Here is a 10,288-nt window from a genome sequence, read left to right as displayed (position 1 = left end):
GGGTTTTTCCTTCCACCCTCCCTTGGGAACTGTACATTCAATGGTATCATTTCCTAAAAGAGTTTTCCTTGACAGAAAAAGCAAATACTTTTATTTTTGTTTTTGTTAAGAGCTGTATCTATTACAGAAATTTAATTCTCCATTTGGGAATTATAAACAGTAATACAATAATAATAGTTGTTGGTTACCACACGCTTATTTTAGACTATTCCAGGCAGCTGCCTTCTGCTTTTTGTGCAATCTCTTAGCATTAGGCTCCAATATAAAATAAATTACTCTGAACTGCCTGCCAAATTTGACTATTCTTTTAAAATCAAGTAGCTGTTACTTACATTATGTAATAGCAACAGGGATAATTTAATTACCAAGTCACGTATGAAAAACAAGACTTCAGCCTGCAACCTTCAGGAAATGAACCACCTAACTGCTATTAAAAAGATGATCAGGGTACATAATTCTGGGACAATGGACCTGTGAAGGCCACTGCAGCAGTGATGTGCTGCACAGTCAGAGGCTGTGGGGTCACTGCTGCTGGTAGCCCAAATCTGCTGGGATTCTGTTTGCTTTTTGGAGGCAAAGCTTTCATAAGTGTTGAGCATCTCCTGTGATGTGTCCCAGGATGAGCTCCCTGCACGCTGCCAGTGGCACATGGACCCCAAGGCAGTAATTCAAGGGGGGCTGACACTCTACTGGCCCCTGGAGCTGTGGACAGAGTGGGGCAGGGATCCGTGCCCCAGGGCTGGCTCTGGTCCCTGTGACCCCTCACAGCCTTGCCCCACCATTTGGGGTGCCCCTTTGCCATAAAAGCTTCTACAGGACTCCAGCTCCATGCTCCTTCCTCAGTGATTCTTACAAGCTGGGCATTTGACCAGGACTACAGGCTACCACATATGTGCTAGTGGGTTTATAAATAAAATTCCTTCAGGTTCATCTCCTTTGTGGGTTACTTCAGTTACTCCCACTCCTCTTCTTCCCCCTGGATGGCTCCCAGTGTCACAGTGGGTTCCTCTTATTCTCTCTGACTCCCACACCTCTCCATCTCCTGCTGTAATAACTAAGGACAACGGTTTCTTAAGAGAGTGTTTCAAGGTACTGGACCTTTTAGAAGTGATCAAAGGTAGCTGGAGGATCAATCATGCACACAAAACCATGGTTGGACTGCTCAGCTGAGGATGACATAGATGGCAAATGTCACAAAGCTCATGACAGTGTCCCCCAAGCCAGTGAGGCACGGGTTAGGGCCAGGTTACTCCAGATAGCTGCACTGCTGACAAAGAGCATCCAAGCTTTCTTGGAAGGCTACACACCAGATCAAGTGGATGCATCCCTTCTTTGGCTACACATTGCTCGAGAGACATCCTCTTGCTTGTTAGTATGCAGCTGGTGTGGTTCACTAGCTCTGCCAAGCAGAGCTTTTTAATTCTCCCTCGCTGGAGAGAGGAACTTCAGAATAAGAGAATGATTAATGGAGGGAGGAATAAAAAAGCAAACAAAATTTAAAAAGGGATAATAAAAACCCTCAATGAAAGTGAAACGATGAAGATTTATGAGAATTCTATGAATTCCTCACAGCCGTTCAAAGCAGGATTGCATAAGCCGCAGCACACCTCACTCGGCACAGCGCTTAATGAGAACGGCCGTGTTTACGCCCTCACTGACACCGCCTCCATGCCCGCGGGCTCGGGGCGAGGCCCGTTCACACACGCTCGGAGCAAACAGAAAGCCGGGAAGCCTGGCCTGGGTAACCCGGGACCAGCCGGAGAGGTGGGGCCTGCCTGCAGCACAGCTCGGAGGGAGCGGGCAGGGCAGCAGCACCCAGCGCAGGGACAGCCAGGGAGTGGGGGCATGTACCAGGGTACTACAGTGAAATCTGGGTTTTTGCAGCTCCAGGAGCACAGCAGTTGGATAAATCCAAGTTTTCCAGGGAAGGTTGACCAGCTCACATTCAGCAGTGTGATGTTCAGGACTATAGTCATATAGCCCTGGCAAATATTTCCATTCCCTTCCATCTTTCAGGGAAATCAATTAAATATCTCTTATCAGGTTTTCCACTGTGGCTAGGGACAGAGGGGTCTTCCTATGCTCCTGCAGGAGTGAGCACAAGCCAAACTGCACTGAGGGTGTCTCCAAGCTGCCTGAAATTGGACATCATTGAAAGACCTTAGCAGATCTTCTCTGGAGAGAGTTCAACAGAGAAGTGCCTGAACCAGCTGTGAGACATGTGCAATGAATTGTCTCCATACTAAACACTGGATGTGAATAATATCCCTGCACTCCCCATAAAGTAGTCCCTTCATTGCCAAACTCCCTTTAACACAAGGGGGTTAAACACCAAGTTAACCTGATGGCAAAACCAGGAGAATCCAGGTCACTGCAAAGCAGAGCTTTTACATGATCACCTTTGTGGGCAGCAAAGCTCCCATTTGCCCAGGATGGATCACAGAAGCTCTGCTGTGTGATGTGTTGCAGAATAACTGCCAGAAGAGTTGGTTATAATCGGATGAGATGGGCAGAGATGGAATGTCTTAGCTTGCAGACAGAAATCACACCTGAGCTCCTCCAAAGTGCTGAGGTGTGCAGCACAGTCAGGGCAACTTCCCAGAGGTTGCAAACCTTTCTGAACAGGTTCAGGAGGCAGATCAAAGGAGTACAGGTCAGTATGATCTCAAAGAGAGTGTTTAAGAGCATAATTCAGGGGCTGGGGACAGGAGGGAGAAACAGATTGCATTCATACTCTTTCCAGGTAATAATCATACCATTAACTTGAAATGTTGAAGCATTTATGCTGTCTATTGTGTGCACACATGTATATGCATGTATATGTAAGTTTTAACACTGCCAGCCACCTATGAAGGCACACACAGTGGGAGCCCAGACAGCAGGGCTTGTAAAATGTGACACCCAACTTCTGCATCTGCCCATTGCTTCTAAGCTGGCTGAATCTTAGTGACATGTTCCTTCTTTCTTCTCTTCCTCTTTTCTTAATTAGATAAGGAAAATAAATCAAAATTATACAAGCACAACTTTACCATTTCTTATATCACCCTCTATCTCAGTTCTACCAATGCCAAAGCAGCCATGAGGATGGCAGTGTCGATGGAGCAATACCCACAGGGCTGAGGGCCATTGGTGCTTATTTGCTGGCTGCACCTTCTGTGCTGGTCAAGTGAGGCAGTGTCCACACTCTGCACAGGGCTGTCCTGTCCAGCTCTGCACCATCTGGCACAGGGTGATAACCACCAGCCTGGACAGAAGCAGTGCAGCCACCATGGCATCACGTACTACATTGCAATGTTCCAGCAAATACAGCTTGCTTTCAGGAGGCCTAATTAACACAGGCAGAGTTTTGGGGGGGGGGGGGTGTTTGGGTTTTTTTTGTTGTTTTTTTTTTTTTTTTAAGAAGTTGGTTTTGGAAAAAATAATGAAAATTAATAACATATCCAAACTCTGCTCCCTCAGAGAGCGACACTGACGAGTGGTGATGGCAGCAGAGTGTAGAGCCCCCATCCAGCACATCAGATATAGAGGGGGCCACTGGATTTCTAGTCCAGGTAACCTTGTTGCTTTGTTTGAAGTTTCCAGCATGCAGCTGTAATTTCTTTGTGCCTGATCCATAGGGAGATGTAGCCTTATTCTAACAGCATACAGCTCTTTTGGCCTTTTCTGTCCACAGCCTTATAAGGGCTCCTCTGAAAGGCCAAATTTGGACTGAGTAGGGAACTGCTGTCCCCTATCATGTGGATTTCAGTTCTTTGATCCACATAATTCTTCTGAAGGGAGGAGGGCCAATAATCAGTAGGTGCTATTGACAAGCTATTTAACAGGACTTTCTCCAAACCTGGATAAATCAAGTTTGACCTCCTTTTGGCTCCATCAGTCCTGTAGCAAAGTGGCTTTAAATGAAGGACAGATTCTTCTTCTGAGCAGAGCTATTGTGTACTGCTGAAGAGAGAAGGGGATAAACAAACATGCACTCCAACTGCAGCCAGAGAAAAATACAGCTGGTGGCTCCACTCTTGGAGTTGTTCCTCCATCTTCATTAGCAGCTAAAAGCAGGATCTGCAGGGGAAGATGGAGAGATGGTTGGGATAATGGGATGGCAGGACTTTCTCAGAGCCCTACCATGACCTGGGCAGCTGGTGGCATGAGCCATGGTGGATGGAGACTGGTGGGGCCACTCTACTGCTGCACAGGACAGCAGTACCCTAAGGGCTGAAACCTGAATGCCTTACATGTCACACTCTTGGTTATTAGGAGCAAAAACCCCTTCTCACTGATGAACACCTTAATGAATTGGCACACCTGTATTCTCATTCTTGCTTTGGAGGCCAGCTCCTTTGCTGCAGTTCAGACTCTTCTTGTGCACCATTTGTATGTGTTTTGTACTAATTTGGAGAAGAGACCATGTGCAACTGCCTTGTAGGAGATCTGGTTTGGTCAGCACACCTGGGCACAATGAGACACTCCCTGTCTCATTGCTTTCAATGTTTTCACCTGCTCTTCACAGCTGTAGCCCATTAGGGATGAGGTTTGGCTGCAGCCCCACTCCCAATCACCACAAACTCTGTACCTGTAATTCCCCTTTTACTTTTTCCTTTTAAATAAATGCTATGTCTGCTGTTTCTCTACAGGACCTTTGCAGGAGAAATAGTAAACATGGTACAAGTATCTCTTTTGTAGGTTCCACTAACTCTGGAATCCATCTGTGATGACTTTGATTCACTCTCTAAACTGATGTATCCTTAAAATCTGTATACTTATATTTATAGAATATTGACAGTATCAATTGCAACATATAAGAATAAGCCAAAGGCCAAACACCAGGATAGCAACAAAATCAACAGCTATACAATTCCATTAATAGCTATACAATTTTAACAACATCAATAATTAGACAGCTATATAACTCCAAGTTATAAACCTTTTACAATTGTTGATAAAATAACAGTGAGATTAGTATAGAATAGATAAAATGCAAGCACAACCCTTTGTCTGCATAAAATGTAAATACATTTGCAAAACTAGATCTAATGTGGATAATGTGCAAAGACAACCAACCAGTAATAAAAACAAGAACAAATTCCAAGAGAGAACAGTGGCTAAGCTACAAACAAAGCCCAGTACAATGGGAAACACCACGAAAAGTGGAGCTCAACTCACCTGGTTGGTTGAGGGGCTCTGCCATTTCCAGAGCTGGGCTCCCTCATGCCATTTCCACTTACCCAAACCACAGTGATTATCCACACACAGGCTATGGACTCACTCCACCCAGGCACTGTGCTCTGAATTTCCCCTCTGGGAAAGCTGCAGGTAGCAGCACTTGCACTCAAAGGCAGCAGGGTCCTCTGAGCCATAGTAAGGGCTGGATTGGCTGGATGACTGCAGCTGAATATTGCTCTTTTCCATAGTGCTCCTGCTCAGGGAACAGTTCCTTCCTGGTGTGCACCAGGGGTGTTTCAATGTCCCCTGCACACACTGTACTCTGAAGTTGTGAGTACCGGGGTCTTTCAAATATCCCAGTTTACAATAGAATTCAATGTAGTTACCTAGTGTAGAGTACAGCTTGGTTTAGTCAATCAATTTCAGCTCAATATTCTTTCTGTCCATATCTTCCTCTGATGCCATACAGGCCACCAGGCAAACTGGGAGGGGAGCTTGTCCACTGCCCACTAAGACAGGTGATTGTTGGAGAGCCTTTCAAGATATAGAAATTCTGGGAATTTGTATTCCACTGTATCACCTTGTTGATATTCTTGCAAGGGGAAGAACAAGAAGCTCTCCACTTTAAATAGCTGGAGGTGTGCTACATCTCCCAGCTTGTCCTTTGCATGTTGGCAGCTCTGTCCAGGCCCCATAGTCTTTCCCTACTTCTTTCCAAACACTAAAAGCCATACTTGCATCAGTCTTAAAATCTTATGACTTTGCCCATGGTAAAACACTATGAAGGGCACAGTTAGTAGTCTTAATGCCTTTTCTTTTCCATAAAGCTTTCCATGCAGATAAAACACTCTGTTTATCACTTGATAAGTCCCCATTATGTCCCCAGTGGCTCACCTGTACCCCAGGTGTCAAAACCAGTCTGGTTCAGACCAGGCAGCATCTCCCCACTGCTCTCAATGCTACCCTGGGCTCTGTCCCCAGCTGTTCCTCACTCTACAGCCCAGTCCCAAGTCACTTTGAGGTCACCATGTGGCACAGCATATGTTGTAGCTGAGATGACCATGACACAACAGAGCATCACCATACAATTTCAGAAAGCTTCAACCCATACACAGTAACACCTTACCACTTCAGATGGCTTCAGGTGTCTGCTCATACAGAGTAACACAATTCCACTTCAGAAGGCTGCGAGCATGTGCACTTCTTTTTCTTCAGCCCAACCTTTCCTTACCCTCATGGTTAATGCACTGCACCTGTGTGCCCTCTGTTCCCTTTGGTGATTGGTCAGTGCCCCTGGGCACTCCATGGCTCATTACCTTCAATGCTGTTCACCTGCTTCTCACAGCTGTGGCCCATTGGGGATCAGGCTCAGCTGCAGCCCATTCCCAATTACCACAAACTGCGTTGTTAATATACAATGGCTCCTATAGGTACACAAAGCCCAAATGTACAGAGAAGCTTCTACAAAATCACCCAGCCCTCACACTGCAGCAGCCCCCCTAACCCTGGCTATGAATGGGCAATGGCAGCAGGACCATCCCTGACCAAGCACCAGAATGGGATTCCAGCTTCAAGCTGAAAGAGGTGCTCAGTTTGCAGCAATGCAGCAGGGTGGACACCACTCATGTGTTGAATGCATGAATACATGCTGGTATTCAATCCTAGGGCATGGCAAGAGCAGGAGCTGGGTGGGCTCTGTTGACAGCTGCCCTACACAGTAACCACCTCTACCCAATCCTCACCTGCTTTCTGTCAAACCTGCCAAAACTGTACTGAAAGATCAGGGAAAATAGAGCCAAAATCTTAATTTCTGAATAGTATTGCCACAAGAAACTGTCAGCAGCTCCTCACGGAAAACCACTCTGTTGCAAAACTGGCAGTGGTCCTGTTTAAGCCCACTGCTCTCATGGCAAATGCTGAGTTCTCAGTACTTCAGGGCATGCGCACACGATCTCTCTCTCCCCTTCTCTGCATATAGGTATTTTATATAAATTAATATTTTCCAGTCCTTAACAACCATTTTTCTCCATCAGCAATTCAGCTCCCATCTAGCCAAAGTGGCTCAAATGGCAGGGGTGGCTGAGGGGGACCCCGACAGGAGCCGAGCCCAGCAGTGGCAGGAGAGAGCAAATACATTGGGCATGGCCATTCTGCAAGCCTGATCACCTCCAGAGGAGCTGCTGGTGCAGGGCTGGTGTGTTTCTGTGTGTACCTGTGAATGCAATTTGCTCATCAATTACTTACATATACATTTGGAAACTAAGAGCAACCAAATACCCTGATAAACAATCCCAGCCACCAGGGACAGAGGAGCAGCAGGCTCAGATGTAATTATATATTTACATTACGTATTTATATAATGAAAGATTATCTGTGTAAATATATCAACCTACAGAGAAAAATATTTATACAAATATAGAAATTATTTTATTAATTTATTTATACTTTTGTATGTATATCTACCTATATAAACGTAGATTTAGCACTTCATTATATATCTTTCTAATGATAGCTTTTATATTGCCCACAGGCATAATGAAGTCCTGCAGGTGGCTGGAGGGGCGAGGCAGGCAGAACCCCCATCCCAGGGAGAGCTGGAGCCCCAGGGGAAGCACCACTGGAGGGTGATGCAGAATAAACCCTCCATGAGGAGCCACCCCCAGCCCCACTGCAGCCACCTGTACCCACTTGTGCCTTTGTCTGCCATGCTCAAACCCTGGTACCTGTCAAACAGAGAGAAAAAAAATCTCTCCCCTAAAAATTCATTATCTTACTGTTTTGGATAAGCACTGAGAAAAACATCCATTTTATGTCCTCCAAGGAAGTTCTGCACGTAAAACATTAGCCTAGCTATTTGCAGAAGGCAGAAATGCAACCCTCTGCTTTCCATTAATTTTTGGAGGAGAGGATGGGGAGGGGAAGCAGGGATGACAGCAGAGACTAGGTGGCAGTTGGGCTGGAGCCATTTCTCCTGCATCATGAGAAATCAGAAGCATCACAGATTATTTTAGTCCCTTTTTTGTAGGTCACCTTTAATAGAAATGTTAATAAAGCTGTTATCTGTATATCTGAAATATTATATGGTAGCTCAGTAATTCACTGTCTTTATCAGCTTTCTTTAATGTATAATTTAATGCTTGTATAGCTATTTTGTTTGGGTATGACTCTCAGAATTACGACTAAAAAAAAATCTGTATGCTAGTTAACTACTTTTTATGGAAAGCATTTCTTTCATGTTATTTTAAAACCACGGAGCCGGGGGAAGTATTTTATGGACCACGGAATCTCACAGAGTAGTTAATTTCTGTCTGAGCTGATTTCTTTGCTATTTTAAAGGATGCCATCAAGATCATTGCTATTTCTCTTGGTTGGGAGCCAACTGACTCTTCTGCAGTTGCGACACATCCTTGTGCTGTATTAAAGATGGGGAAAATAGCAAACATGGGAGTTGGATGCTGCTGTGTGGAAGGCAGGAAGAAGGCTCTGCCACCCCAGGGCAGCCACTGCTTGAAATCAGGCACCAAGCATGCTGCACCTGATGGGTAAAAATTATTTCAGCCTGGGAATATGGGGGGAAAAAGGTGATGATAACCCATGTGCTTGCTGTCACTATTCCCTATCCCAGTGTCCAGCTGGGCACGGGGGCCAGGCAAGCTGGCATGGTCCTGTGAAAGGCACTTTCTTCCTGCAGGCAGCAAATGGGACTTGGCCATGTGCATGCCATGGGCTCAGTGGGGCATATGAGCCTTCAGTGTGTGTGCCTTTGCTTGATGCAAGAACTCTAAAAGCAGTAATTGGATGGTTAGCTGAGCCCTAGGCGAGCTCGGGCGATGCACTAAATATTCTGCCTTTTGTTTCATAATGAATTATTCTGTGTATCTAGAGCAAAGGGAGTTTTCTTTTTTGGTCTTTTCTCTGCAGTTCATTCCTAGCCTACTTGTGGGGGTGTGTTGAAATCTTTGCTTTTTGCTTATGAGGTCAAGTACTTTAATCAGGAGCAAAAAAAATCGCGTGCTTTAATCCTAAATTCTCTGAGTTGCTGCCAAATATAATTAGAAACAAATGGCTTTATTCTTCATTTGAGAGCTCCACAGGCACTGGCAGGGGGCAGAGGGAGAGAGCTTGGTTCGCCTGGCTGTTTTTTGGGGAGCTTGCAGACAAAACCACTGCCAAAAAAACATGAGAGAGCCCTGCAGAGGACGGAGGGTTTGGGCACAAGGGCAGGAGGCAGTGCCAGGGGAGGATGAGGCCCCTGTGTGTGCCTCCTGTGCCAGCAGCTTGGTAATTCCTCCCATTGGTACTGGACACTGGAGGGGCTGGAGCAGGGTACCAGCCCAGGGGAGCCACATGACCATCACCTGTTCATGGAACCACATAAGTTGATCATGTCAAGGTCCCAGCCACCCCAATGGGACCTGAGTGGGGAGTAGACACCCACATGCAGAGCACTCCAGGGGTTTGGCACTCCCTGGGCTTCCCTCTCCAGGCTAGCAGTGGCTGAATCCCAATTGGGTGCACACGTAGTGTTTACGTTATAGGAACTGAATTCTGCCCCGAGCAAGACCAGCCAGCACCTCTCACTGCAGATATCCACTGCTCCCCTGCTTACACACACCTGGGTTGCCTGCAAATTCAACTTACCTCTATTTAGGTGTATCCGTGAACCATCCACAGAACGACAGAGGTGCAGCAGTTTCATCCTCATGGCGTGGGTCTCCACTGTGTCCATAGTGTATCCTTTAGTACTTGGGACATATGCTGGGAGTGCAGCATGGCTGCCCCTCATCTTTGCCTCCTGCTCCCCATCCCAGCACTTCCACAGCTGTGCCTGGTCATGGCACCTGCCTCATGGAAGGGACATGGCATTGCCCACTGGCAGTGTAGCTACCACACCTCTGTGTGATGGCCCTGAAATAAAATGGCACTGCTGATCATCCCTCTGGTGTCTCCCATCATGAGGGGGCATTTGAGTTTGCCCAAGTCCCTGGAGGTTGTGAGACACCTATTTCAATTATCAATTCTGCCATCAAAATGGCTAAAAAGCAGCTCTCACTGACTTGTGCAAGATGGGAAGTTTTGCCGCTTGCCTAGCATACCCCCATGTCACAGCAGTGCCTCACAGCATCCC

The sequence above is a fragment of the Ammospiza nelsoni genome, chromosome 8 (genome assembly GCF_027579445.1).
Source record: "Ammospiza nelsoni isolate bAmmNel1 chromosome 8, bAmmNel1.pri, whole genome shotgun sequence".
NCBI classification, from domain to species: domain Eukaryota; kingdom Metazoa; phylum Chordata; class Aves; order Passeriformes; family Passerellidae; genus Ammospiza; species Ammospiza nelsoni.
This window is presented reverse-complemented; position numbering follows the sequence as displayed.